The sequence below is a fragment of the Rhineura floridana genome, chromosome 4, assembly GCF_030035675.1.
Source record: "Rhineura floridana isolate rRhiFlo1 chromosome 4, rRhiFlo1.hap2, whole genome shotgun sequence".
Taxonomy (NCBI): domain Eukaryota; kingdom Metazoa; phylum Chordata; class Lepidosauria; order Squamata; family Rhineuridae; genus Rhineura; species Rhineura floridana.
In genome coordinates this window covers 139966073-139991526 of record NC_084483.1, presented here as the reverse complement: position 1 = coordinate 139991526, position 25454 = coordinate 139966073, and the positions used below count along the sequence as shown (strand labels likewise).

Here is a 25454-nt window from a genome sequence, read left to right as displayed (position 1 = left end):
GGGAGAACAGAGGGGTATGAGGGGAAAGGCAGATCTCATCATTTGCATGCTTATTGAGTTTAATGGGATTTACTCCCATGCAATCATGGTTAGAACAGGTAAAACTGGCCATGGGGGAGGAGGAGGGGGAGGGGAGAGGAGAGGGAAGGTGGAAGAGGAGAGGGGAGGGGGAGGGGGAAGGAGGGGATTGGAAGGGGAGAGGGGCAAAGGAAGGGAGAAGGAAGGGGCAAAAGGGTAATGGGAGGGAGGAGGAGAGGAGGGCATATTTGATCATTTACATGTTTATTAATGGGATTTACTCCATGCAATCATGCTTAAGATAGGTAAAACTGACCATGGGGGAGGAGGAGAGGGAGGGGGAAGGAGGGGATTTGAAGGGGATAGGGGAGGGGAAGAGTGAGAGTGAGGCAAAGGAAGGCGAATGGGTGAGAGGGAGGGGATAGGAGAGGGAGAGTAGCTTTGATCATTTGCATGCTTTTTGAGTTCAGTAGGATTTACGCCTGTGCAATCATGCTTAGGATAGGTGAAACCGACCTGGGGAGGGGCGGGGAGGGGAGGAGGAGGAGGGGAGGGAGGGAGGGGAAGGGGAAGGGGAGGGGAAGAGATTGGGTGGGTGGGCACTGGGCAGAGGGAAAGCACTGTGAACAGTATCATTTTTCAGTGTTCCCCACACCTTTTTATTCTACAGCAGGCACATGTAGTCTCTAACCCAAATTTAGACCAAAGCTGTCCCTGGCCACATCCACACCAGGCCTTTATTTCACTTTAGACAGTCAGGGCTTCTCCCAAAGAATCCTGAGAAATGTAGTTAGTGAAGGGTGCTGAGAGTTGCTAGGAGAGGCCCTGTTCCCCTCACAGAGCTTCAATCAGAGTGGCTAACTGTTAAACCACTCTGGCCACAGGAGCTCTGTCAGGGAAATAGGAGTCTCCTCTCAGCACCCTTCACAAACTACACTTCCCAGAATTCTTTGGGGGAAGCCAAGGCTATCTAAAGTGAAATAAACATCTGGCATGGGTGTGGCCCCCTGGTTAGTCAAGTAAAGCAACTGTGAGTCTGGCTTTTAAAACACTGACAGTTGGTTCTTAATGAGCGTGCCCAGGCTTATAATTTACTTCAATGCCAAATTTCTTAAATTAATTAAAATCAGCTAGGCATTTTTTAAAACTTTTTAACTGCAGAAGATAAAGGTCAGAGTATGGGGAAAGGTCAGTAATATGATTACAGGTACTCTGTGAACATACCTGGTTTTTTAATGAATTTCAACAGATTATGAGAACTCAGAGAAAAAAGTCCAAAAGGGGTCTGTTTTCTCTCTCTCTCTCTCTTTATACTTTGAACTCTCAATTCTCTCTGACTGTTTTGTGTATCGCCATTAAAATTTAGAGGGTTGTTAAGCAAGCATTTCTGAGTTCAAGTTTTGTAAGGTTTTGTTTTGAAATGAGCTTATGGGAATAGGGTTGCTAGGTTCAATCCCTGAGACTGATCTTGTATCTTTAGGAGAAGAGAAAGTCAGGCAAGTGCAGCTGTTCTTGCAACCCTGTAATGGGAAAAACCACAAGGTGGAATTCTCCCTTCCCTCTGCACAACTTTTAAAGACACAGAAGACCTCTTGGAGACTGGGCTTGGCAACCAAGAGGTCTTCTGTATCTTTAAAAGTTGTGCAGGGAGAAGGGAGAATTCCACCTGGGTTTTTTCCCCATTATAGGGTTTCAAGAATACCTGCACTTGGTTGACTTTCTTTTCTCCTAAAGATACAGGATCAGTCTCAGGGATTGAACCTGGCAATCCTATATGGGAAGCATCAGAATGGCATGGGGGGTATTTTCAATTTAACATTGCAGAATGCAAAAAATCCATGCTGGCTATAGTATACAGCCACTCTTGTGGCTGTATAATTTTCAAAGTGAGCCAGAGGAGATTCGCACATCCCTACTAAGAATTGCTCACAGTCTGTTTAGGAAAGCCTACTCCATACCTCGGTAATAATCATTAAACGTTCCTGACTTATTATAGTAATAGAATGGAGGCTTGGCATTACAGATAAATGGAAACACTAAAGTTTTTAATAAAGACAATCCACTACATTATACTCAATAATCTGTTATTACTACACTATAGTTTTAGCCCTAATTATTCAAATTTAAAAATCACAGGCAAAGAGAATTTGATATTTTGACTTAACATTAGCTTCAAAGCAAACCCACAGAGGAAGTTTCAAAAGGATCTTCCCTCTTTTAGATCTATTCCTTTTCAGAGATGGTCTGTCTTCCATCAGACAAAGGTTAAATGGGACTGGAATAGATTCAGAAAGTAGCTCAGCCGTTACGATTTGATTTTAACACTATCATCTTGCCTTTCACCCTGTAGCTTAAATAATCCTCCATTTCAACCCTTTGATTACTGTGATATAATGCCACACTATATGCAATTGGAACCATCTTCTAGAAGATTTGATCTGATTTTTGGGAAAAGGCATTCTGCAGTTTCACAGAATGCTATAAAAACTGTCAGGGTCTGTGTGATGAAATTCATGAGTCCATGTCACAGTCTCAAATGTACTCCTCTTGCTTTAAGCCCTGCCCCTTAAGTTAATTCTCCATGACATCCCTGAGAATTTTGTAGGAAAATTACTTGTTTCCATGTTAGTGAATGTAGAAGGTGACCTGCATCACAGTAGATTTGTCCACATTATAGACTGCTGACACGGAGAGGAGGGAGAGAGAGGAGGTGGTGATCCAGCCCTGAGTAACTAGCTGGTACTGCTCCTCCTATTGGGCACTATTGCCATGTGGTCCCAATGACCCCACCACCACTTGAGGGAGACAAACATGTATAAGAATCTAGCACAGCCTTTCCCAACTAGTGGGCCACCATATGTTGTTGGACCACAATTCCCATCTTTCCTGACCATTGGCAATGCTGGCTGAGGCTGATGGGAGTTGTGGTCCAACAACATCTGGTGGCCCACTAGTTGGGAAAGGCTGATCTAGCAGGTAGAGGGGTACAGCAAACCCTGCCCCCATTGTGGCGGGACTGGCATTGTTCACATTATAGAAGTCTAACTGAATATACCACTTTGTGTAACTGTGTTTAAAAGCTTAAAAATAGATTCTTAGCTGATGCTCTGTTTGCATCTGAAATGAAACATGCTCATGAATTAGATTACAATATAAAGAAGGCTAAAGGTAGCTTGTAGGGGAATAACAAATATCAGATATATACTGGCCATTCGCTATGATTGTCACTAGAGGTTCAAGTATTCTCTGTGGCTAGGAGTGCCTTCTACCAGCTTTGTCTGGTTTGTCAGCTACAGCCATTCCTGGATAGGGATAGCCTGACCAGTGTAGTCCATGCGTTGGTAACCTTGAGGCTGGATTACTACAATGCACTCTCTATGTGAAGCTGCCCTTGGCCCTGGTTTGGACAATCCAGCTGGTGCAAAATGCAATGGCCAGATTGCTAATGGGAGTGTATGGCCATCAGCATTTCAAAGCATCTGCATTGGCTGCCCATCCATTACTGAGACAGGTTCAAGGTCCTTGTATTAATTTACAAAGCCCTGAACAACTTAGGTCCTGGGTGTCTTAGGGACCGCCTGAACACTTATATCCCAGCTCGATCACTGAGATCATCTGCAGAAGAGGCTTTGGCCATCCCCCAAGTTTGCGAGGCTCATTTAACAACGACATGAAATTGAGCCAGTATTATCAGCCCAGTTCTCTGGAATGCTCTGCAAACAGAGATTCAGCAGGCGCCTTCTGTTTTAGCTTTTAAGTGCCTGCTGAAAACCTTTCTGTTTCAGCAGGTTTATGTAGGCAAAAGAACATGTTTTTTCATAATTGACCTTTGCTTTTATTGTATTTTTAATGTTTTTTTTTAATTCTATGGTTGTTGTTTTAAACATGTTGTAAACCATGATGTCTTTAATGATATAGTGGTATACAAATATTTTTATAAATAAATAAATAATATAAGCCACAGCATTAGTCCCAAGTGATTTTAAATTGACATTATTTCAAAAGACCAGACAGGCATAGGACTATGTGACACCTCACCGTGTATTGCAAAGTTTAGAAATAATGTATGTAGTTAGCTGTAACTTAATACAAAACATGTACAATATTTGGAAACTCAACTGCTGGTTTTGTAATAAGCATGAACCTGCAAATCACAGCTGTTGTTTTTCTAATTGAAAGAGCTAGTTAATGGTTAAGACATCACCCCATCTATTTTGGCTGTTTATTTCCTTTCCCTGCTCCTGCCCTCCTTCTTTCCCTTCAGGCCCCAACCCATGGCTCACTGCAAGACTTATTTCTCCTGGACTCGCTATTCAGCAGCCACAACTAGGGACGGGATCTGTTGGTTCAAAAGCATTCCATCGACTTAATAGGCTGGCATCGATTCAAGTTCATTCTGTATCTGCTAGCTGCTACTTTTACCAATCTGTGGGATTTTTTCACTTGGAAAAAGTATTGATATTAATACACATGTTTTAGAGGAAATATTGATATTTCCTTAAAAATATCAATATTTTGAAGGAAATATTGATATTTTAAAAGGCAATATCGATAAATTATCATTCTTACAATCAATGTTTTAGAGGCGGAATTTTTAATATATAAAGTCTGTTTGCAAAAATAGCCACAGAAATTCACTACATTAAAATCTGATCCTCAGCAATTGAGAATATGCAAATTAATGGAAAATTTGGTACCAAATCTGAATTGGGCGGAACTCCTGCAGATGCCTAGCCACAACACACTCATTCTCTCTCCCTCTCTCTCCACATACACACACACTCAACATGAAAGCAGAAGTGATTCCCAGAAAGATGGTTCATAAAGCAAGAGTGCGTTTGCAGTATCCAGAGGGCTACTTGAAATTGGGCCACAGACTGTAAGCTCACCACCCACTGGCTTTAATCGTCATTGTTGGTGTACACAATAATGAAAAACTCTTTGGTGTGAAAAAAGGCTGAAATATGATTAACACAGATGGCTGGCTCAGACACATGCCTTTTGCTGTTAGAGATAGCTTGACAAAAATAAGTGGAGATTTAATGAAAATACCGATGTGAGAGTTCATAATACTTGTTCATGTCATATAAGCAGATTCATGAAAAGCATGGTGGATTTCTGGAACAGTCGCCACAATTTTCTGATCAGATAGGTAAGTGATGGAGCTGCAAATAATCCAAGAAAATTATTCTTTAACATATTGGCAGCATGTCTATCCATCTGCATCCCAACCGATGTAGGCCAACAACAACAAAAGAAAGGATTGTATGAACTGGCTCTTTGAAACACTTTGATCAAATAATAATTCATTTTTATAGCTGCATATGTCCTTCGTTTCAAGGTCTATTCCACAAGTGGCTCATGCTCTTCAAGGAAAGACGAACTTCTAACAGACATTTCACATAAGCATATTTGAAATAGTTTACATTCACCTTTCAAGTGAAATGTGACAGTATTTTCAAGGGAAATGTGAATTTCTTCACTGTGTGAGAGTCTGGTGTTGATGGGAGATTAAAAGCTTTAGCTGGAGCCAAGCGTACTGTAAAAGGCACCATACAGATTTCTCCAAATAATTGTAGCCAAGCATCACATCCTTACAATTAAGCTCTCTTGCTCTGCTAATCCTTGGCTTTACTGAGCGCATTGTAGCTGATTTGAGAATGTATATAAATGGCCATTAGGAACGAGGTCAGTAGAATGAAGCCACATGTATCTTGCATATATATATATAAAACAAGACAAAAAATGTTCATTTAATTCCAATATTCAAACTTGTAAACTAGAAGGGATAGAGCAAGCGGAAATAATATCAAGGGTGTAGAAAGAAAGGTATGCGTAGAAAAACTTGAAGAAATTGGGTAGTGCTTATATTAAGCTGAAGGACCTGGGTAATGCTTAATCTAGAACTGGGATGGGGGGAGAGATGAAATATTTAAAATGTCAGAAGTAACAGGAGAAGTACCGTTTATCCAAACTATTGAGGACAGAAGCCACAGAAATGGGTTTGAACAATTGATTTATGTGAAACATTAGGGGATTTCCTAGATTTGTACATAATTCAATAGAAATTTGCCTTTTCAGTCATTGAAATGAATGAGACCAAAGTTCATTTTAATGAACAAAACAGCCTTATTCTTATTTGCACATACTGGCCTGCTTTTGACACACTTATCTTGGCTTAATAAGTCAATACATTTAATTTGTTTATGTCAACATTTTTATTCTGTCTTTGGTTGTAATAAGCACTCCAAGGCACTTTACAAAAAAGAAGAAAAAGTCAAAAAAACATTTTAAACCGTAACAGAACATTAAAAACCATGAAGAACAGAGTTAGAATCTTCATGATTAAATTTAAAAAGTCAGGTAGAATTTAAAAAAATATCCTTGCCTAAAAATAATTAGGGATGGGACTATAGTCTAGCTTCCCTAGTGAAGGAATTCCATAACTGGGGTGCCTACACTGAACAGACCCTGTTCCATATTCCCACCAACTGAAACTTTTCTGTTGATGGGACATTTGACAGGACCTTGGAAGATTTTAATGTTCATACGAAAGAAGTTCCTATGAAAGAATGCAGTCTTTCAGTTATCCTGGTCCTAAACTATTTTGGGTTTTATAGGCAAGCAAATCAGAAATCAGTGCAGTTGATACAAATTCAGTGTAACATGGTTGAAAAACATACACCAGAAAACAATTGGGCTTCTGCATTTTACAATAGCTGCAGTTTCTGAACATTCTTGAAGGGCGTCCCCACAAAGAGCACATTGTAGCTGGGGGTGACCAAGGCATTTATTACTATGGCCGGATCCATCTTCTCCAGGAAGTAAAGCAGCTGGAGCACCAGGTGAAGCTGGGCAAAGCATTCCTAGCCACAGCAACCACCTGGGCATCTAGGAGCTTTGTGTCTGTGTGCTCTTCTGTTTTCTTCTTCCCTTTTTAATATGCTGCAGATAACCCTGGAAGTCTTCCATTAATTAACCATAGTCTCCTGTGACATCAGAACCAGAAAACTATGGTTATCAGGCTTGAAACAAACAAAGATGGTAAAATAACTTCAAGCTGTAGTGGTTTATTCCACAACTAGTGACCATGGATTCCTGGTCCAGATGCAACAGGAAACCATGATTATTTAATTGAACTTCCTGGTGTATTGCCGTGCACCAAGAAGAGAGGAAGGAAGGGACAGTGCAAGGCAGACTGCACAGGCACAAGGCTCATGTATACTTCAGCTTATGAAGCCGGGATATTTCTATTGTTTTATTTTAATAAGCCTAGGTAAAAGAGCCAGTGTGGTGTAGTGGTTAAGGTGTTGGACTACAACCTGGGAGACCAGGGTTCGAATCCCCACATAGCCGTGAAGCTCACTGGGTGACCTTGGGCCAGTCACTGCCTCTCAGCCTCATGAAAACCCTATTCATAGGGTCGCCATAAGTCGGAATCGACTTGAAGGCAGTACATTTACATTTAGGTATCTAAATCCAAACCTCTCCACTGCCTACAGAGGTCTTCTTTGAAGATTTACAATACAATTTTATGCATGTATTGTCAAGTCAGACATATGTCCCACTGAGTTAAATGTACTTTATTCCCAGGTAAGTGTATATAGGCTTCAATCCCATACACACTCACCTGAAAACTAAATCCTATTGAACATAGTTCAATAGTTAGAGTGCCAGGCTGGGATCTGGGAGACCAAGGTTGAAATCCCTTCTTAGCTATGAAGCTCAATGGGTGACCTTGGGCTCGTCACTGTCTCTCAGCTTTTCCTACCTCACAGGGTTGTTGTGAGGATAAAATTGGGAGGGAGAGAACCATATTTGTATACCACCTTGAGCTCCTTGTAGAAAAGGTGGGATATAAAATTAATAATAAATAATAATGAAAAATAGTAGGACTTATGTCTGAGTAAATATGTACACAATTGCACTGTAAATATACCTGGCCAAGAGTAGAACAACTGATAACTAGAATACCAATCCAAGCCCGGTTTTGTTAGACAAATATGTATTTGCAAGCATGTCACCATTTTTTAAAAAGACCCGTGTAATCTAACATATGTTTGAAAAATGTGGATACAGAGAAAGATCTGCATCAAGTTCATATGAGAAATGCACCTTACATGGCAATCTGATTAATTTAAAGCATCTGGAGAACGCAACCCATTCCTCAAGCTGCTGCTGTTGTGGCATTTTCTATTGCCTGTCCCTCCTTTGCAAATCCCTCCTACAGCTTCTTATTTTTCTGCTGGCTACAGCAGGATTAAATATGCAAGTCTCCTTGAAAATAGCTTCCTATTTTAGCCTAACTGAAGTGGGATGTCCATGGTTAAGTTTTTAAAAGGTACATGAAAAAGAAAAAGTGCATCCACTTAATTAAAATTCAAATACCAAGGCCTTTTTCCCCTTGACAAACAATCCCTTAATTACAAGATTAGAAAAGCAAATACATGCATTCAAATACTTTATCTGAAGATGGTTTTATATACAGATACTAGGACAATATGCTGCTAAATATAGCAAAGATGCCTAGCATAACTGTGTCACCTTTCAGTGAAGTAATAATTTCTATGATGAAAGAGCAAGAAATTCTTTACATAGCAAAGCCACATTTAAGTTAAAAAACAGCAAGTGATTATTTAAAACTGGAGGGTTATTTGAACAATTAAAATAACATTAATTTAATAATTATGTTTTAATTTTTTTAAAAAAAAACAATGGTCAAGCATCCAAACAAAAGAACATTTACAAGGAATGGGTAGCCTGGCAACATCCTAGTTTGCCTGACAAATATATATAGCTGGTATGAGCAAGTGTGAGGACCCCTGGAGATGAGATCATGGTTGCTTTACTTCTCCTGTGGTGCTATTTGGTAAGGCATGGTTTGACTTAGTGTGATGTTTGAACATGGGTTCATGATCTGTCTCATCCCAGACAAACCATGAGGTGTAAGCAAGGTTTGTTCTGGAGGAGTCAAACCATGAGCCTGGGTTCGGATGACACGCTAAACCAAATCATAGCTCCCAGCAGCACAACAGCAGGAGGACCAAGGGAGGAGTGCAGCAGTTGCAATCTCTTCTCTGGGAATCCATGCATTCACACTAAGCCTTAGTTTGGCTTAGTGTTACATGCAAACTACCTTATAGTGAGCAGTGCAATCCTACACATTTACTAAGAAGTAAGTCTCACTGTGTTCAGCACAGATTACTGCCAGGTAAGTGCACAAAAGATTTCAACCTAAAAGTATTTTATAATTTCAAATATTATGCCCTGACTGTAGCATTTGAAGTTCAGTTTATTAGGAAGAAAATTCAATACACAGTTTATGCTATTATTATTATTGTCAGGTTCCTGTGTACAATTATGCATGGGTCTGTCATAGTGATCCCAAGAAGAACCCTTAAGGCATACACCTTCCGTTATCTTACCAGCTGAGAGCAAGTGAGCAATCTGTTTTGTCAATCCCAGGAAAATAAACAAGACATAACAAAGCAGGCTCTAGTTACAGATTCCCTTTCCATAGGGTCCAGTCTATTACTGTGCCTTCTCTGTGGCAGTGAACAAACAAGACAAGACAATCATTAAAGCAGGACAAGACAGTAAAATCCAGCAGCAAGGTAAGTCGCAGCCATTCCAATCATAGGAGGAATTCCTCTCCCTACAAGACCCTGTCCTTGGTGTCTGTTTCTGAGGCTTCATCCTCTATGTATTTTATAAGTGTATACTGGTCAAGCATTACCAAGTAGGGAAGGGGGAGAAATTTGTTTCTGTTCACATTTACAGGCAAACCTACCTAGTTCACACTTTGCAAAACAATAAGAGAACCAAAACACAGCCATCATTTGAAATGTATACTTCTCTGAATTTTGCAGTGCCGTTCTCTAGCCATGGAAATGGAAATGGACTGCCTTCAAGTCGATCCCGACTTAGGGCTACCCTATGAATAGGGTTTTCATGGTAAGCGGCATTCAGAGGGGGTTTACCATTGCCTCCCTCTGAGGCTAGTCCTCCCCAGCTGGCTAGGGCCTGCTCAGCTTGCCACAGCTGCATAAAGCCAGCCCCTTCCTTGTCCGCAACTGCCAGCTGGGGGCAACTGGGCTCCTTGGGACTATGCAGCTTGCCCACAGCTGCACAGGTAATGTATACAAAAATGCATATACTGGGGAAAAGTGTCCATAAAAATGCACATAGTAGAAGTAAAAAGTGCTTTGCAAAAATGTGTGTATTAGGCAAAATTACATACAAACATGTATGTACAGACATGGTGACTTTTTAAAAAAAATCACATACAGATGTGAAAACGTGGAGAACTGAAGATGGGAAAAATGAGAAGCTGAGAGACAATGAAATTGATTTATCCACCCCTATTACAAAAGCACTGCTGGAGGCAATTTGCCTCAGACCACCAGTTGCTGAGACTTGCAGGTGGGGAGAGTGCCATTGCACACATATCCCAGGGCCATCTGCTTGGCCACTGTGAGACAGGCTGCTGGACTAGATGGGCCCTGATCCAGCAGGCTCTGCTTATGCTGTTATATTATGAACAGCTTAACAGTTGTTCAATTTATTTAACACATTTTATATTCTGGTGAAGATGAAGATTCAGAGTTGATCCTATAGGACTTATGTGCAAGCAGCTAGTGCTTTGGGATTACTTCTTTATGGGATAACTACACAGCTGAATGATATAGAAAGTAAATTTACACAAGATAGAGTATTGTGTATTTATGTGTCATCTTTAACAATCTGAAGCCTTTATTCAACCTCCATTTGAGATTTGAGATCAAATTATAATTTCCAACTCAGATCAATTGGCATTCTGCTTGTAGTGATATCAAAACACTTGCTATATCTTACATGAATGTTATTTATTAATGGTGGCAGGCCAGCTCCAGACACTCTTGGATGAGACTTATTACCTGGATCCATTTTAGTCAGGTTTCAGGCCTGGTTTTGGTATGGAAACAGCCTTGGTCGCCCTGTATGATGACCTCTGTCGGGAGAGAAACAGGGGGAGTGTGACTCTGTTGATTCTCCTTGATCTCTCAGAGGCTTTCAATACCATCGACTGTGGTATCCTTCTGGGAAGACTGGCTGAGTTGGGAGTGGTTCCACTCCTACTTGGCGGGTCGGCTCCAGAAGGTGGTGCTTGGGGGAACATTGCTCGGCACCCAGGACTCTCCAGTATGGGGTTCCACAGGGGTCAGTTCTGTCCCCCATGCTGTTCAACATCTACATGAAACCAATGGGTGTGGTCATCCAGAGCTTTGGAGTGCATTGCCATCAGTATGCTGATGACACGTAGCTCTATTTCTCTTTTTCATCTTCTTCAGGTGAGGCTGTCAATGTGCTGAACAGTGCCTGGCTGCGACAATGGACTGGATGAGGGCTAATAAACTGAGGCTCAATGCAGACAAGACTGAGATGCTGCTAGTGGGTGGTTCTTCTGACCGGATGGTGGATGTCCAACCTGTCCTGGATGGGGTTGCACTCTCCCTGAAGGAGCAGGTTCGTAGCTTGGAGGTTCTCCTAGAACCATCTCTTCACTTGAGGCTCAGGTAGCCCGCCCCTATCTGGACAGGGATAGCCTGGCTTCAGTTGTCCATGCTATGGTAACCTCCAAGCTAGATTACTGCAATGCGCTCTATGTGGGGCTGCCTTTGAAGATGGTTCGGAAACTGCAGCTTGTGCAAAATGCAGCGGCCAGATTGACAACAGGGACCAGACAGTCCGAACATATAAAACCGATTCTGGCCTGCTTGCATTGGCTGCCTGTATGTTTCTGAGCTCGATTCAAGGTGCTGGTTTTAACCTATAAACCCTTACACGGCTTGGGACCACAATACCTGATGGAGCGCCTCTCCCGACACGAACCCACCCATAGACTACGCTCCACATCCAAGGTCCTCCTCTGGGTGCCTACTCGGAGGGAAGCTGGGAGTCTGGCAACAAGGGAGAGGGCCTTTTCAGTGGTGGCCCCCAAATTATGGAATGATCTCTCTGACGACGTGCGTCTGGTGCCAACACTGTTATCTTTTCGGCACCAGGTCAAGACTTTCCTCTTCTCCCAGGCATTTTAGGATGTGTTTTTAAATTGCTTTTAAAAATGTGTTTTTAAATTTGTATATTTGTAAACCACCCAGAGAGCTTCGGCTATGGGGTGGTATATAAAAGCAAGAAACAAACAAACAAATAAAATTTATTAGGCTGTCAAGTTCCAAGTTTTAGATTTTTTAAATAACATATTTAATTAGTTGATGAACTGATTAAAGAAAATATTAAAGTCTTGATTCAAATGATATTTTGAAGCTGTTAAATGGAATACCTCACCATAAGTGCACATGTGTTTTGGGTGAAATTAATGTAGAAGCAACCACTTAATCAAGGGATACATACAGCAATAGTACAATGCCATGAGTTTGAGGCTGTAGACACACTAGTTGCTTCAAAAGCAGCCAGACCATTTTCTCTGGCTTCGGTTTAAAAGACATTTTAAATGCCCATGGCTGGACATGTTGCTTCCCTGCTGCTGATCTCAAACCACAGCAAAGCACTGGGCCAGTTACTGTCTCTGTCCATTTTCAATGGACAACAAGTCTGATGGCAACAAGTTGAGTACCAACAAGTTGATCTACCATTTCCCCAGTTTTGGCATAAAAGAATGTGTGTGTCTCTGACTTCAGAAAACAGAGCTAGAGATGCACCGAAGCCGCTACAATCGCAAGAGTATCTCTGCTCTCTGACACAGAAACTCATACGCTCAAATGTGTTTGAAGCCTAGACCTAGGTTATAACAGATATTATAACAGATAATTTAGAGGTTGTATGTCACTGGACCAACTGAGTTTGTAGGAAAGGGAAACAATCAAATAAATTCTGCATTTTCAAGTTGCACACAGGAGACTGGTGGCGCTGATTCAAGTGTGGCAGTGAATCCACTCCAGGGTTTAGTCCGACTATTTGGGGAGCTGTCCAAGGTGCTGAAACCTGTTTCCAAAATAGGTTCAGGACCTTGGACAGCAACTTGAAAATTTGGATTACAGCCTAGATCAGATTCACTGACCTACTGACATCGGATCCACCAGTCTCCACTGGTTGCATGCTATTCATCTTCAGACAAGAAATTTGAGGAAAACTTCTGTGTAGGCACAAGCCAAAAGATGGTGTTTAGCGAGATCCTGATATTGATCTCACTGTGCCCCCTTCCCCAGGTAAGGCATGGAGCTGGATTGGACCATGAACCAGGCTTAGGAAGGAAAACACATTTACAAACAATAGAGCTTTGGCCAAAGGTTCCATCCACACAAAGCAGCTCTCAGTCCAACTGGGAGACAGCAATGGTCAGATGGACAAGTTTATTTAGGAAGCACCAACATTTTATAGACCCCGGGGCATGGTAAACAGTAAACAGATGAAAGACAGTCATGAACAAAGTGGTAAACAGAGGTAATAAAAGGTGCGTTTTCATCCTTCCTGTCTTCCTGTTCTTCTGACAGATCCTATCTAAAACTTATCACCCCCTTGGAGCAAACCCTTCATGACTAGTGCATTGGAAAAGAACAAACATGTTTTGTTCTTTTCAGGGTTAAATGCGTCTCTGCAGGGAACACATTCTTTGCCTTTGTCCTAGATACACAAAGGCAATTTCAACAGATTCTAAGTGCCAGTACTTTATAAAGAATTAACATACACTTAGCTCAAGCCTGAAGGAAAGGCTAAGGAGAGATGCATTTTAGAACACTCATAAGCCTACAAAGGGATAGTTTAGATCCATTTGGGGTTGCTACTTGAGGCACTCATATTTTCCACACCAACAATGGTACAAGATATTTGTTCAAGATTTTGCACAAGAAACACTAGGATAACCAGCCAGATGGGCGACTAATAAATTCAATAAATAAATAAATAGGTTCCTATTAGGACTCCAAGATTTAAAACCCTTCATGAATTAGAACTGTATTTGTAAGATTCAGTTTCTTCTCACTGTTTAGAATAATGCACATTATTTCATAAGTTAATATTAGTAATCAGATTCCCAATATGTGTGACTGTATTTTTTTTCATGACAGAGGAAAAAAAGCATATGGTAAGACCTTAAATAGCTCTAAATGGTAAGACCCTAAAGATCATTTATAACATGTGAAAATAAACCTGTAAAGTGACATTAGATTCTATTATATTGTCATTAAAGTAACATTAATAAGTTCACTTATATTTGATGCAGTTTTTAAGTTTAGACTTGGATTTGTTTGTATTTTAACTGACTAGGAACTCTTGGGTAAGAAGACACTGGGGTTTTAACAGCATGATTTTATCAGGTGGACAGTATTTATTTTAAGGCCCTGTAGATCATGTCCCCCTTGCTCTCTTTTGATCTCAAAGCATGGCCAAGAATAACAAATGATATGATCAGTAGGGCTTCAAGGGTTTTATAGGGTTGACAAATGTATCATGGAATTACTGCTAATTTAGCACACAAACCAATGGCATCCCTAAAATGATGTAATGGAAATGCCACCTTCATATATTGGTAAATTTATTAAAGTAAGTCACCAGGTGCACATGTGACTTTGAAGAATTCATCTCATTGAATGAGAAGTAATGGTAGAGAAAAGCATAAATATGATATTCAGTGCCCTCATCCAAGTTACCCAAGCTGTTACAGGAATAAGTCCAATATCTGATAGTAGTTTCATTTTATACTGTGGTATACATATAATCCTGAGTTATTTGTTCCATAAACCAATTCATGAATACTTTTATATGTTTAAGACCTTATATGGCAGTAGCTGGTGATTATACTGTGGTGAAAGAGCAATTGGACAAAAAAGACTAAAGCTAATAGCTACTGGCATCACCTTTAATTGTAGATCTAAAGATGGAATTAACTGTGCTCATTAAAGCACATGATGTACAAGTAGTTTTGGACTCTTATCCAGTGCTAAAAAACATTGGCTGTATCAAACTTTTTGCTTTCAACAAGGGATAACATAGTCATTATAATTTTAATCTGTATATTTGTATTAAAATTTGTATATTTGTTTTTAATGTTTTTAATAGCTATAAACTGCCCAGAGAGCTTCGGCTATGGGGCGGTATATAAATGTAATAAATAAATAAATAAATAATCTAGCTTCAATATAGTCATGCAAAGAAAGCATTTTTAACTCATAAGACACATTTAAAATAGACTTGAAAACACCCCCTGTTCAATGCAGGAATCCAAATTAAAGCATACCCGACAAATGGCTGTCCAGCTGCCTCTTGAATACTTCCAGTGTTGGAGAGCCCACCACTTTCCTAGGTAATTGGTTCCACTGTCGTACCGCTCTAACAGTTAGGAAGTTTTTCCTGATGTTCAGCTGAAATCTGGCTTCCTGTAACTTGAGCCCATTATTCCATGTCCTGCACTCTGGGACAAACAAGAAGATATCCTGGCCCTCCTCTGTGTAGCAATTTTTCAAGTACTTGAAATATAGTGCTATTATATCTCCCCTCAGTCTTCTCAAGGTTAAACATGTCCAGTTCTTTCAGTCTTTGCCCACAGGGCTTTGATTCCAGTCTCCTGATCATCCTTGTTGCCCTCCTCTGAACCCGTTTCATTTAATAACTTTAATTTTGCCAACTGTTAGGCTTTTGAATTGCATAGAAGTATAATGCTCAACTTGAAAATATCTTCCCTTGATTCCCCTCCCTCTTTCCTACAAATGCAGTCTTTGGATCCCAACTCAGTAGCAGAGTAGAAGCTCTGTATGCTGAAGATCTCAGGTTCAATCCCTGACATCTCCAATTATGGGACTGAACAATTGCCTAACATCCTGGGGAGCCACTGCCAGTCAGAAGAGACCATATAGTCCCCATAAGAGAGACATATAGTCTCACTTGGTATGAAGTAGTTTCCTACATTTCACCTTAGACCATTATTGGTTGAGATGCCTGATGAAGATTATTCTTGAACTAGGCTCCATTTGTATTTGCATTCCACCAGCTCTTGAAAACACACCTGTTTAAACAAGCATTTGCCTGGTCTCCTGACTCGAACCTCCTGTTTGAATTGCTGTTTTCACTATTTTAATTATTATGCTGCTTTAATCCCCCTTTAGGATGCACACCTTAACATGGTGAGGGGTTTGAGAGTGTTGAAGAAGCTGAGAGCAATGCCGTCAGGAGGCTAGACCAAGAGGCTAGACTCCTAGCAGGGGCACCCATGGCGGAATAGTCAAAGCTGAGACACCAGACTAAGATGTATCCAAACTCAGAGGAAGGCAATGGTAAACCACCTCTGAATACCTCTTACCACGAAAACCCTATGAACAGAGAATCCAAAATGCAATACGAGATAGTGCTGGAAGATGAGACCCCGAGGTCAGAAGGCACTCACCGAGCTACTGGGGAAGAACAAAGGACAAGTACGAGTAGCGCTGTGACTAATGACGCAGCTGGGTCAGAGCCGAAAGAAAGCCCAGAGGCTGATGCACGCAGATGCGAAAGGAGAGTCCAGAGTTGTACGACGCACACAATAGGAACATGGAACGTGAGAAGCATGAACCAGGGAAAGTTAAAAATTGTCAAGCAAGAAATGGAACATATCAACATTGCAATATTTGCCATGAGTGAATTAAAATGGACAGGAATGGGAAATTTTCAATCAGGCAACTACAAAATATTTTATGCAGGAAATGAGAGATGAAGAAGAAATGAGGTTGCTTTAATAGTGAGAAGTGATGTAGTAAAAGCAATTAGGAGCTACAGCGCAAGGTCTGAGTGAGTGATATCAATGAGATTAAACGGGAAACCTATTAACATAAGTATAACCATCATCCAAGTCTACGCTTCAACGTCAAACGCAGAAGAAGAAGAATTGGAGAGATTTTATGCAGAAGTACAGGAAGAAATTGATTACACACCAAAACAAGATGTACTGATAATCATGGGGGACTGGAATGCAAAAGCAGGGAACAGAGAAGAACTAGGAATTGTGGGGAAATGGGGCTCAGAAGACAGAAATGAAGCAGGAGACTTACTGAATTCTGTGAAGCCAATAATATGTTTCTTGAGAACACATTTTTTGAGCAACCAAAAAGACAACTGTACATGTGGACATCACCAAATGTGGAATCAAATTGATTATATAATTGGTAGCAGAAGATGGAGAAGTTCCATACTTTGTGCAAAAACAAGACCAGGAGCACACTGCGGTACAGATCATGAACTGGTCGTATTGAAAATCAGAGTAAAGCTGAAGAAGAAGAACAAAACAATCATAATGCCAAAATACAATTTAAATAACATCCTGTTGGGTCCAAACCCAACACGCAAGCTGTCACTGTCTACTCAGCTCACATACACCCGGGAAGGTGCGGAGTTGAGAGCAAACACCTATTGTCAGAGGCCAGGAAATAACATACGCACACACACTATTACCTTTGCAAAGGGGTCCCAAGACCTGCAAGCAAGTTGCCTTTCAGAAGTGGGAACCCCGTTTATTGAAATGCAGCAGATTATATAGTTTCCCCAACAGTTACAAAAGTGGGGAGCAGACGTCACAAAGTAACAGAAAAACACTACTAGACAAAGTAATATCTTAGATTTAAAATAGAGAGAGGGGCGCTAAGGATAACAAAAGCCAGGAACATCATGCCTTCTTTGAGACAGAGGCTTGCATAGTTTCTACGACCTTGAGATAAGCACTCAGAGTCAGGAGAACGAAAGATAGATAGCAGCAGGGGAGGTTCAGTTACAAGGGGGATCATTAAACTAAGAATAACGCTCAGGTTTCATCTTCTACATGGTAAGGGTCTGCATATCAAGGTCTATAACCGTGTAAATGAAGTATAGGCATTCTTTTGTGATACAGCTAGAAACACTATACGAAACATAAAAATATAGATATGCAAATAGAAATAGGAGGAGGGCACATATCCAGTTTAATCAGGCTTTTATTCACTCAGCCACTGGAATGTTTATGGACAGGTCACCAGGAAATAAACTGACATCTTCTTTATCCTAAATCCATATTATTTCCAAACCTAACAATCCCAAAAGGATATAAAGATCAAATAAGGAACAGATTTGAGGCTTTAAACTTAGTTGACAGAGAACCAGAAGAACTATGGATTGAAGTCAGAGACATTATCAGGGAAGAATGTAAAAAGACAATACCTCTAGTTAAAAAGAGAGAAAGACTTCAATGGATGACTAATGAAACCCTTAAAATGGTTAAAGAGAGGAAGAAAGCAAAAGCAAAAGGAGACAGAAACACAGTCAGAACACTAAATGCAACAATACAGCGACTAGTACGTAGGGACAAAGAGAACTATTACAGTAGTTACTGTATAGAAATAGAAGAGGACAACAAAAAGGGAAGAACAAGAGCCCTATTCCAAAAGATTAGAGAAACGAAAGGGAAATTTAAACCATGAGTAGGGATGTTGAATAATCAACAGGGGAACACATTGACTGACTGAGATGAAATAAAAGGAAGATGGAAGCAATACACTGAAGAACTCTATAAAAGAGATGACAGGATGACAGATTCATTCATGGAGGAACCATATGATGAAGAACCAGAAATTTTAGAATGTGAGGTGAAAGCTGCTCTTAAAATACTTGGAAGAAACAAATCACCAGGAACAGATGGCATACCAATAGAGTTGCTACAAGCTACTGAGACTGAATCTGTCAAAATTTTGACAAAAAGTTGTCAAGAAATATGGAAAACTAGACAATGGCTCACAGACTGGAAGCATTCAATATACATCCCAATTCCAAAGAAATGGGACCGCAGGGAATGCAGTAATTATCGAACTATTGCCTTAATATCCCAAGCAAGTAAAGTAATGCTCAAGTTTCTACAACAAAGGCTGTTACCATATATGGAGCGAGAAATGCCAGATGTCCAAGCTGGATTTAGAAAGGGAAGAGGTACCAGAGATCATATCGCAAACATACGTTGGATAATAGAACGGACCAAGGAATTTTAGAAGAAAATCACCCTGTGCTTTATAGATTACAGCAAAGCCTTTGACTGTGTAGATCATGGAAAACTATGGAATGCTTTAAAAGAAGTGCGGGTGCCACAGCATCTGATTGTCCTGATGCACAACCTATACTCTGGACAAGAGGCTATTGTAAAGACAGAACATGGAAAAACTGACTGGTTCCCCATTGGAAAGGGTGTGAGACAGGGGTGTATTTTATCACCCTATTTGTTTAGTCTAAAGATCCAGTGTGGTGTAGTGGTTAAGGTGTTGGACTATGACCTGGGAGACCAGGGTTCGAATCCCCACACAGCCATGAAGCGCACTGGGTGACCTTGGGCCAGTCACTGCCTCTCAGCCTCAGAGGAAGGCAATGATAAACCCCTTCTGAATACCGCTTACCATGAAAGCCCTATTCATAGGGTCGCCATAAGTCGGAGTCGACTTGAATGCAGTCCATTTCCATTTTTCATTTGTTTAATCTATACACAGAACATATACTATGGAAAGTGGGATTGGACCAAGATGAAGGAGGTGTGAAAACTGGAGGGAGAAATATCAATAGTTTAAGATATGCAGACGATACCATACTACTAGCAGAAACCAGTAATGATTTGAAACGAATGCTGATGAAAGTTAAAGAGGGAAGCACAAAAGCAGGACTACAGCTGAACGTCAAAAAGTCTAAAGTAACGACAACAGAAGATTTATGTAGATTTAAAGTTGACAATGAGGACATTGAACTTGTCAAGGATTATCAATACGTCGGCACAGTCATTAACCAAAATGGAGACAATAGTTAAGAAATCAGAAGAAGTGTAGGACTGCAGAGGGCAGCTATGAGAGAACTAGAAAAGGTCCTCGAATGCAAAGATGTATCACTGAACACTAAAGTCAGGATCATTCAGACCATGGTATTCCCGATCTCTATGTATGGATGTGAAAGTTGGACAGTGAAAAAAGTGGATAAGAGAAAAATCCACTCATATGAAATGTGGTGTTGGAGGAGAGCTTTGCGCATACCATGGGCCATGAAAAAGACAAATAACTAGGTGTTAGAACAAATTAAACCAGACCTATCACTAGAAGCTAAACTGATGAAACTAAAGTTATCATACTTTGGACACATAATGAGAAGACATAATTCACTAGAAAAGACAATAATGCTGGGAAAAACAGAAGGGAGTAGAAAAAGAGGAAGACCAAACAAGAAATGGATTGATTCCATAAAGGAAGCCCCAGACCTGAACTTACAAGATCTGAACAGGGTGGTTCATGACAGATGCTACTGGAGGTCGCTGATTCATAGGGTCGCCATAAGTCGTAATCGACTTGAAGGCACATAACAACAACAAAACATACAGCCTTATTAATGTAAAATTAATTTTGGCTTACCAGTTAACAGCAATCTCTACTGCAAGTATATGCACATTAATGTTATTGTGTTTTCATTAGAATTTCATTCTTTAAGTTTTTTATTGATTTGTAATGCAAATTTATTAAAGAAAAAAGGGAAAACGGGGGAAACACAAGAAAAACAACTGACAGCTCACATTAACAATACAACAAACGTCAATACATCCATTTTAGTTTACACATACAGATCTATATATGCTATTCAAATGTCAGAAAAAGTTAAATTTCTTTTAAAAGAGGGGGGGAAATAGGCATCCAAGCAAAGTTGGTGTTTATAAAAAATATGTTCAGATGTAGCAGGGGAGTTAAGGTCTTCAGGCCATTGTGTAATAGATGGTGGGTATTTGTCCTTCTAGGCTCAACGTATAAGCCTCTAATGACCATAAGGGCTTGTAAAATCCATTTTTGTTGTCCTGCCATGAATCCCTACACCACAGGAATAGAATTTAAAAGTACATGAACATCTGCAAATATCTAGGCTTTCAACAATACAAAGCTGATATGGACAACAACTTCAGACCAAAAAGAAAATATCACCGGGCATGCTCACATTTTATGCCTCAGCGAGGTATCTCCACATTACACCTCCAGCATTTATTTGAATTTGACAGTGCCTTCCTATAGAGATGCTGTGGAGTCCAGAATACTTGAAATATCAATTTTTACTGAATCCATCTCAATTTTAAATCTATGGAAACATTCAAAAGCAATTTTCCATTTTTTAGGTTGTATAGCACACTCTAACTTCCTGTTCCATTCTTCCTTCTTGAACTTCTACTTTACAGGATGCTAATAAACATTTGCTTTCTTTGAAGATCCAATTATTGCTTTCAACAATTTAGGCGATACTGAAGCACTTACAAGAGATGGCCCATAAATAGACACCAATAGATGTTGTAATTGAAAATATTGCTATTCAGAACTCGCTGGTAGGTGGTATCTAAACTGCAATATAGAGCACTTCAAAAATTCTTCATCTGTTCCTATCAGCTGATCTAATGTATTTTTGTCCGTAATTTAAAATTAAAACATTTTAAAAAACTGTAATATAAGTAAAGTTGAAACATACATAAGCATATTTGCCATGCCTCTATTCTAACCTAAAGAGATAATATCTATTACTTAGCTGTGGTCCAAAAGTATGCATACAAGAAAAGGACCCAGAAAAACTTCACCTTCCATGGTTTATAGATATTTTCATTTTGGTAGTACAAACTAATGCCTGTTTAAAATATTTCTGTCATTTCACCCCAAGGCTGGCCCTCTCATTAGCCAGAATAAGGAAGCAAGAACATTCATACCTTTTGTTCCTAGGACACAACAAGTCAGATGCATGTGTCTAATAGCATTTTTGTTATCATATACATGCTCTAAATGTTTAAGAGGTGACAGGGACCATTACATGAACAATTTTTGACTGTTTCTCCCAGTAAGAAATTATGTGTGTGGCCCCTGGGTATCTGCCAGGGAGTTTGGCTCTCCAACGCATTTACATTTGACACCCTTAGCTTAAATAATGCTATGAAGTACTAGAGAAATAGTGATACTCTTAACAGCATTCTTCTGGGACAACTTTATATGATCATGTCTTCCATGACTAGATACAGACAGGGCAAAACATAATGAAGAAGGAGAAATGGGAAAAGCTGATTTGAGCCACAGCTTTATTGTAAAATGTCCAATATATTTTGTTGCAATTCCAACATAAAAACTCCAGAAAAACTCTTGTTTGTACTTCATTATGTACAATATACAGTAGCTGGTATAGCACAGTGGGGAAGAGAGTCTGGCTGGGAGTCCAGAATCTGTGAGTTCAAATCCCCGCTTGTGTCTCCTGAGTGTAAAGGGCCAGCTAAAGATCACCCCCACAGTGAGTGGGGTTATATGCTCTACCACCTATGCAGCCGTGGGCAAGCTGCATAGTCCCAAGGAGCCCAGTTGCCCTCCAGCTGGCAGTTGCAGACAAGGATGGGGCTGGCTTGTGCAGCTGTAGCAAGCTGAGCAGGCCCTAGCCAGCTGGGGAGGACTAGCCTCAGAGGGAGGCAATGGTAAACCCCCTCTGAATACTGCTTACCATGAAAACCCTATTCATAGGGTAGCCAAAAGTCAGGATTGACTTGAGGGCAGTCCATTTCATTTCATGTACAATGTATGTATGTTAGTAACTATAGTGTCACCTCTTGCTCTTCTAGCTACCTACTTTTCCCCATTATTTCTACATCATTCACATTCTAAGTCCTTATATATAATTCCATCTTTCAAGGTGTATAAATAGGCAAGCCTGGCGGCTTAATTAAAATACTAGAAAATCTATATGAACAAATAATATTACAAAAATATTGGCAGGGAGTACTACTGATATACACTGAACAATTAGATCAGTCTTCTACTGAATAAAACACAAAAAAACTAATATTCTGCTAAAAACATTGCAAACAGACCTTTTTAGACAGGATTCAGCTATTGGGACTTTCCCCTACATTCATCTTCATTTCAATAACAAAAGGATAAATTGACAAAAGAGTAAGAATGACTGTACATCAGCAAATTCAGGGAGAGTTGGAAGGCATTGTAAAGAGCCTATTTTCTATATTACATACACACTTTTCATCAATTTGGTTTTCTTTAAAAATAACACCTCAAAAGAATGATAAACAAAAGGTTACAAGGGAATTTGTGATTATTATATTGAAGAATAAATAAGAACAAGGCCATACAAACATAGGAAACCATGACTAGGCTCATTGTCAAAACAGCAAATGGAAAATCAAGCTCTCAGAATAGCCGTGTCGTTCACTGCACTGCTATATGTGCCTGGAAAAATATAACTGCAATCATGAAAGCATTCTTTCTCTGACTATATGATGGGTTTGTAGCCAGGTTATGTGCATCTTCTATGAGAGTAAAGACCATACATACACATCATTTTACATGCTACATTTTATTGTAGTAAGACACGGCAATCAGTAGTGGGAATGGAGGCAAAATGATACAAAAGGAACATATAACAAAAATGGTCAAGAATTCTTGAACTATGAAATGCTCTGGACACTGACTCTATAAGTGAGGAAAAGGCAAATGGTAGCTCACAAAGAATTTTGGATCAGTGAACAGGTATATAGGAAAAGACTGTAATCTTTGAAGCATGTAGATGGGCAAACCCATTAACTTTCAAAATGTTTGAAACAAGTGGCTGAAATGTAGATAAATATTGTGCTACCTATTCAAAATCAGTTGTATAGTCCAAACGTTCTTTCTTTGTGCTTTTGTAAATCCTTCAGAAGAATAGACAGAAGTTTTTTTAATGTACAACTAAAGTCTTTACCTAATTTAAGAGAAAACAAAACTGGCAGCAGATAGACATGCATTAATTATGGCCAAATGAAATTGTTTTATTCCTTGAGAGTCAAAACTGCATTGTTGCTTTAGATTTCCTGTTTCACTAGTAAGTCTAAGTACTTTGATAGGTTAATATCAAACAATTCAGCCTGATATGCTTTGCATACCAGGACAGAAGAAAAAACACCCTGACCATTGGCCAGACAGAAGATTTCACAATCAAGATCCTTATAGGATTATCAAAAGCACCTGCAACTATAAGTTCCAATAGAGTTCATTCACTGGCTCCAGATGCTCTCTATTCACAGTTTGACTTGTCAAAGAAGAGAGACTGCATTTTATGACTTCATATGTGCTCTGTGCAATTGGGCAAGAGAGATTCATGCAGCCCTCTGAAAAATTCTCTATCTGTCTCTGGACTTCCTTCAATGGTTAGATTTTGTTTGAACCTGGTGCCTCCCTCCAGGACCTTTCAGTCCTTCTATGATATACCTTTGGAGGTCAGGTAGTGTTGGCTATTAAACCGAGAAAGCAGAGGTTAAATTTCCACAAGTGAGCTACGTGACTTAGAAGCGAAAGTTGGCAGAGCTCGAGCCATCTTCAAGGACACGTTGCTAAGCAACCTAGGCTCGGGCAGCTGGCCTTATCTATATAGAGGGCCAGCAGACACTTGTGAGTGTGGGGGTCGAGGAGTTTGTACAGAGAGAGCTTGTGATATATTGTCAGTAAAGTGACTCTTAAAACTTATTGCTTGTCCAGCTCATTGCTTCAACTGGCATCTAGCCTGTCACTATACTGTTCTGCATCCTGGGCATCTGCTTGCGCCAGATATAACATCCAACAAGTGGTAGCAGAGGATGGTTACCTGGTGCTGATGGTTACCTGGTGCTGAGGATTGCAGAAAAGCGGCAGAGAAAAGCCAGAACTGCAGACCAGCGAGTAAAACAGCAGAGAGACGGAGAAACCGAAAGCTGAGCTGAAAGCTGTGAGAGAGCCGTGGGGAAAAAAAAAACCTGACTGAAGGACAGAGGTGAGAAGCTCTAATTACAAAGGCGGTGAACTGTGAAAAGTGAAAGTGTGTCTGTTACGTTATTGGCCGGGATTCCCTTGGAAAGGCTGACAGGGAAAAATTATGGCACTTGGAAACAGAGAATGCAGGCTTTTCTAGTGAAAGAAGACCTGTGGAAAGCTATCGCAGAAGACCCACCCGCCGGGGTGCCTATTCCAGCAGATTGGAGAAGGCTGGATGAGAGGGCAAAGGCGTTAATTGTTCTTGCTATTGATGATTCTCAATTACTGCACGTGGGTGATGCAACAACGGCAAAGGAAACCTGGGAAACTTTAAGAAATATTCATGTGAAAAAGACTGCCAGTTCTAAAATATATCTTGCCAGAAGATTGTATCAGATGCGCTTATCTGGAGATACAACCATGTCAGAGCATTTGTTGGAAATAGACTGTTTACTGAGTTGTCAGAACGTGAAATTGAACATTCTCAAACGCAAAAAGTGTATATCACATTAGCTTCACTAGATTCAAGTTATGATAGTCTGGTGAGCTCTTTGGAAGCAATGGACGATGCAAATCTCAATATGGATTATATAGAAGGCAAACTTTTACAAGAATTCCAAAGGAGGCAGGAAATGGCAAAGCAGGAAAAGACTGAGTCTAAACACAACGTGGAAAAACAGAACAACAAAGCTG

The 25454-nt window shown here is 40.1% G+C and overlaps 1 protein-coding gene across 2 annotated transcripts in view; it reads right to left on the bottom strand.

Moving 5' to 3' along the window:
- CHRM3 (cholinergic receptor muscarinic 3) overlaps positions 1 to 25454 on the bottom strand; it is a 418667-nt gene that overhangs the window by 80211 nt on the left and 313002 nt on the right. The gene's annotated exons all lie outside the window — the stretch shown is intronic.